This window comes from Neolamprologus brichardi, chromosome 5 (assembly GCF_056152115.1).
Source record: "Neolamprologus brichardi isolate AB-2024 chromosome 5, ASM5615211v1, whole genome shotgun sequence".
Classification (NCBI taxonomy): Eukaryota; Metazoa; Chordata; class Actinopteri; order Cichliformes; family Cichlidae; genus Neolamprologus; species Neolamprologus brichardi.
Genome location: NC_142108.1, coordinates 23,815,473 through 23,821,880, shown reverse-complemented (window position 1 = coordinate 23,821,880; position 6,408 = coordinate 23,815,473).

Here is a 6,408-nt window from a genome sequence, read left to right as displayed (position 1 = left end):
TGAAATAAATGGATTACAGGTACTTCCCTGTTTCATATTGTGGCGGGTCAGGCCTGTTTGGGTTTTGTTTGACAGCTACGTTCTGTTGTTCCAGGCGGCAGTGTTACGGTTGCCATGGTTACAGGGTGACGCTCTCTCTCTCTGCGTGTTTCCTGGGTGAGAGAGGCCTTTTTGTTGTTGTTGTGCTAAGCTAATAGGCAGATTGCTACAGGTATAGCTCTAAAGAATGTAGCATCATAGGCAGTGTAGTCTGTGCTGCAGGGAGAATGGACTGCCATACCCGTTATGTGTCTGTGAGCGAGGGAGGGAGAAAAAGGAAAAGTACGAGCTGTCATCTAGCAAAAACGGGAGCTGGAAGCATGTAAATATAATAATAACCACTGCAGCCAAGAAGAGTGCCTGAAGAGCCCAGTTGTAAGTAAGCTATTAAGACTCGACTGTACACTGTGTTCCTGTTTTCCTCCAAAAACAATAAGTTCCGTTGGAGCAGCCTTTCAACGCCTCTCTCTGTCTCTCACTAGCAAAGTTGACCCAGACAACAACCCGATGTATTAGCCAGAGGTCCCTTTACTACGGTTGGGAGCCGCGGACCTTCAGTAACAGTAATAAATCACAGCAATAGTACATTCATGTAGTTGTAAACGGCATGATAATATATTAAGTAATCCAAAGTATTCAGAATACGTTACTCTCATCGAGTAATGTAATGGAATACGTTACAGAATACATTTTGGGGCATGTATTCTGTATTCTGTAATGGAATACATTTTAAAAGTAACCTTCCCAACACTGATTGTAACATCAGAATACCAACTAAAGGTAAGCACCTACCTCCAGGTACAAAAAGGAGGGGTTGCTTGCCTGACTTGATTGGTGTTAATATACCCGCTGTTATATGATGGACATGACTATTATATAACAATGCAGTTGTGGGCAATTCCTTTATTATGTCATTATCATTTAAACAGATAAAAGGCCTGGAGTTGATTTGAGACATACTGTCTGCTGAAGTCCAGCTAAATGTAGATCATTTTTAATGCGCAGCGTTTCATAATAAACATGGACACTGACTCAAAACATACAGCCAAAGCAACCCAGGAGTTTATTGAAGCAAAGAAGTGGAATGACCACAATTCCAAGAATGGAGAACCTTGAATGGCTAAGTCAGTCACCTGATCTTAACTTAATAGAGGATGAAGACTGAACTCCGGACAGAAAGGCCCACAAACAAACAGCAACTAAAAGCAGCTGGTGGATTGATTGCAGGTGCGGCAGCTCCGGGCGACAGCACTTCCGGGTCGGAGGTAGGCTGTTGCTAGGTTACCTCCTAACACATGACAGCGGAGCCGGAGGGGAAGACAGAGCGATAGGAGAGACACACGCACACAAATATACACACTGGCAGGTCGACCGGTCAGGGCGCCGTCAAAAAATGGAGGAAACCCAGCATCTGGTGATGTCCATGAGTTCACGACTTCCAGCTGTCACATCCAGCAAAGGGTTTAGAAATGAACATTTTATTTTCAGTTATTTAATTTGTCCAACTACTTCAGCGCTCCTAAAATGAAAGCATTGTGTTAAAAATGATTCAGTTCATTACATTTTTATGCAGTCTGTAGCACTCTCGTGTGATGCGACGAGCCAATAATCACTCTCGATGTTAGTCCGCTGTGAAACTTTAATGCGTACTCCAGCACACGGCAAAACACACAGACCGCACCGGAAGAACAAAACTCCCCCCACCATACTATTCCGGTTGGACTAGTCCCCCACAGTTATGGCAGGTCTGCACAAACAAATATTGCTTGGTGATCATTTAACCAATGATCTACATCCTCCCCATTTAGCTGGTAGCACCTAACAAAACTAATTTACTCACAAGTTTCTAAACAGTGCTTCTTAACACAACTTTAACTTAACAATGTTTTTTGCTCGGAGTAACCCCACACCTTAACATAACAGCAATTATGAAAAATGTGAATTGCCAGCAAGCATCATATTTCAACATACTGACAACAAACTGATTACACCTAAGGCATCCTAGTGTTTTCCATTTACATGTATCTTGGGTTGGGTCTGCAGATGCAACCTGCATGTGTAGTGTATGGTGTTTTGTTCACAATGTTCTGGCCAGGCACCTGCACAGCAGGTTGGGGCTGAGGAGAGGATGTGTTTTGTGAATCTTCGTTTGAGCGTGTGTGTGATTGCGGTGTGAGTGTGGAACTGTCCATTGTAGAATGGTTAGTGTCCTGGCACTCAGGGTCATAGTCGTGGAGTGGTGGCGGCGGCGGTTCTGCCACCGGGAGGATGTGGCGGCGATTCCTCCTGTAGGTTCTTCCATCGACCTGAATGATGTAGGATCGTGGCTCCTTGCTCTTCCTTTCCACAATTCCCAGCTTGTCATAGCCTTTCTCTGTCTGCACGCGGACCACTTGTCCTTCTTGCAACGGCTGTAGCGTGCGACTAGACTTATCATAGTGACGCTTCAGTCTGAGTCTTTTGTCGCGAAGTCGGTCACAGATCTGTCCTGTGTCTTTTGCAATGGGTGCCAACAGCTTGCTGCACACAGGAATGCCCGCACGTGTCTGACGAGACATGAGGCGTTCAGCAGGTGAGCCTAGTTGTGTGTCACGGGGAATGTTTCTAAGGTTTAGGAGGTCAAAAAACACGTCAGTTCCATCTCGGTGATATTTTTCCTTGAGCTGTTTTGCGCTTCGCACCGCTCTCTCAGCAAGACCATTTGACTGTGGAAACTCTGGGCTGCTGGTTGAATGGGTGAAGTCCCACTGTTTTGCGAAATCAATAAACTGTTGACTAGTGTATTGTCTGCCATTGTCAGTGAGGAGTGTGTGCGGTGTGCCATGAACTGAAAAGTGTCTCTTTAGCTTGGAGATGACTGCTGCTGTGGTCAAGTCACGGAGAAGGTCAATCTCAATCCATCCTGAATAGGAATCTACAAGGACCTGGTATTGTTTTCCATGCCAGGTAAAAATGTCAGCAGCCACCGTTGACCATGGGAGGTCTGGAACAGGGTGCAGTTGTAGCGGTTCTCTCTGCTGATGTGTCTTAGTGCTGTTACACTCAGTGCAAGAGAGCAGCTCTTCTGCGATGTCTTTTGACATTGCTGGCCAAAAAATGACACTCCTAGCTCTGCGCTTGGTTGCTTCGGTACCTGGATGGCCTTTGTGTACGATGTTGATGTACTCTTTGTGCAGGGACTGGGGAATGACAGTTTTGTGGCTTTTCATGATGATCCCATCCTCCATGCTGAGCTCATCTCTATATGGAAAAAAGGGCTCTTGAAAGGGTGTCGGCTAGATACATGTATTTCCCCTTTTTGTAGACCAGACTGATGTCGTAACTCTGTAGTCGCAGTAACATCCTCTGGAGCCGAGCAGGGGCGGCATGGATTGGCTTTTTCATTATGGTCACCAGGGGCTGGTGGTCGGTTTCAATGATTGTTGCTTTGCCATAGACATAATCTTTGAACTTCGTGCAGGCAAACACCACGGCGAGGAGCTCCTTCTCTATTTGAGCATAGAGAAGGTCAGTGAGAGCACGCGTCTCGGTGTCAGTGAGAGCACGCGAGGCGAAGGCTACCGGTCTGCCATTTTGCAAACACGTGGCACCCAGCCCATAGCATGATGCATCACATGTCAGTGTGACTGGCTGCTTGACGTTGTAATACGCCAATACTGGCAGGCTGGAGAGGCATGATTTGAGGTGGTCGAAAGCCTCCTGGTGCTGTGGGAACCAGCGGACGCCCAGCGTTTACGCTACGAAAACACGACCGAGTGTTTTAACCTGACAGCCTGAGGTGTTCTTCAGTAAACTGGACTACCCGACAGAAGGACCCGAGGCCCCGCTGCACTTTTTCGGTAAGTTAAACGTGTTTGTAAGCTAATCCGTAACTGCCGTCCTTAGCTAGCTCCTGAGACCTAGCTAGCTAAAATGAGCACTCGGCTGTCAGGGTTCGTTTAGCTGTGCAGGTGAATGAATTTACTAAAGAAATCAAGAGAAACGCCCCGGGCTGCTCAGTCACTAATTACTGTTACTGTACTTTTATTACAAGTATTATACTGTAAAAGCAACAGGCTGCACCCTGCTGCAGCTCCTGTGCAGAGCTGAATATTAAATATGTGCAAAAAACAGCATGTTTTCAGTCTCTTGCCACATCTGTAAAGACAGTAACAATTTTTTAAAAGCTTGTACTTCAGTAACTCCTCATTAATCAGGAACTATGGATTAAAGTACTCTAGTGTACTGTAATACTGAAAAAATGTAAGAGAAGAACTTCAGATCCTGAGTGTGTGAGGACAGAAGAATCAGCTTTATTTCAATATTGAGGGATAAAATTTATATCTGAGTTTGTGATGATTCTGTTGTCTTTGTGATTACAGGAGCTGCCCTCAGATTCAGAGCTCAGCCCCATCGAGTGACAGCAGACAGATCATCCAACATGTTCACATGTTAACTGCAAAATGAACTGATGAAAACAGTACAAAGGTTAAAGTACCACACGTGCTGTAGTGAAAGCTGCAGCTGTTTTATTGATAAAGTTAAAGACAAAAAAACAAAAGGATTAATCACTCATGTAACTGTGTCACTATATATCAGCATTAACAGGACCTCAGTTTGGTGTTTCACAAAGCTGCTGATCTCAGACCTGCACAGCTTCCGTTTTAAACACTTGATGTACTCAGCTGCATGAAGAGCATATGAGATTTTGTCTAACACAATTAAATAAAACCTGATGAAGGTCAAAGGTCGTCACTTGTATGTTGAACTACAAACTTGTCATCTGGAATTTATTCACAGTTTTTTTACACATAGTGTGTTATTTACCATAAAGTGATTCAGAGTTATTCATACCAGAGTAACCAGAGAGGATCACATATTTTTCAATATATAACTTTCTACAGGACTGAATATAATATCTTTATGTAAAAGTCCGGAGCCTCTGGGAGTATCTGAGTATTTATAACATTACACAAACCAAAGGTCTCATCACAGTGTTGATGAAATGCTGGGTTTATCCATCTCCTGGGGCGGGCCTACAGAGGAGTGCTGAAGATTTCCCTGTGAGGGAGCTGCTGGTGAAGATCATGAGTCCTGCTTGATCCATGCCATGAGCTTCAGTCTTCCTGTTGTTTCTTAAATGATGCCTCTTACAGCGGGTCAACAGAACTTATGGCACAGGACAGCTGTGATGAAAGAAAGGGAAGAAGTTTCTCCAAACCTCTGGACCCAGGAAACCCAGCTTGGTCCTGATGGTCTCCCTCACTAGTTTCTCTCCAGGGTGAATGTAGCTGTTGATATAATATGGACTATTATTCAATTAAAAGAACAAATTAGACTACACTACTGAAACGTTCTGCTGATGTTTTTAAAGTCTCCATGTTACCAGGCTGTAGAGGGCTCTGAAGATTTAAACAGTTTTAGATCCATTACACTCAGTCTTATGTTAAAATCTCACAGGACAGCATTATATTTTTGATATTAACAGTAACTCTGGGCCTCTGTAGAGTGTGCAGCTGATCTCATCGCTGTCTAAAAATGGATAAAAAAAAAACATAAGTGTTGAAGACTATTAAGAGTAGCAGGTGTGTAGCATCGCTAACTAGCTAGCAACAAGCCTCCAACACAGTGCGTATGCTAGCGGCTAATCTAACTAACGAATTAACAACAGAGTGATTTTAGAACTATAAGATGATAAGCTGTGTGTCTTTTTTATAACAGTGACATGGTTGTATTTACCTTAATTAAACGAGTCGTCAGTCGTGGTAAACCAGCACAAAAAAAACTCCAGCCGCTGGGCTACGTAAAAAGTGTAGAGGGGCGTGTTTGCGGTCACGTCCAGCGGGTGTGTGGGCGGGAGCGTTACACAGTCGCTCCACCTCAAGTCACTACTGCGCAGACTCTCGCTCCAAATTTGCAAGATGGCAGCCTCCACAAGCGGGGTATTTTGGCTTCATTTTTGCACAATGGTAGGTAGGAGGCGGGGTCGCGTCGTCCATGTTTTCTACAGTCAATGGTCTGCACAAACAAATATTGCTTGGTGATCATTTAACCAATGATCTACACAGTCTTTTTGTTCAACATACTGAATTAAAGCTGAAAGTCTGCACTTAAAATGCATCTGAGTTGTTTCGATTCAAATCCAATGTGGTAATGTACAGAACCAATATTTATATTTTTAAATATTTAGGGACCTAACTGTATATACAAACATGATTCATAAAGACACAGGCACAGAAACGGGTAACTGTATAAGAAAGCCTTTGTTGCATAAAACGCTGCTATTTTCACAACTTCGTTTTCTTTTAGTGGTTTAAAAACTGAACTTGACGCGCAATAAGCTGCAATAACTTTCTGAGCAGCACCTGAATGCAGCACTGAACCAGAACC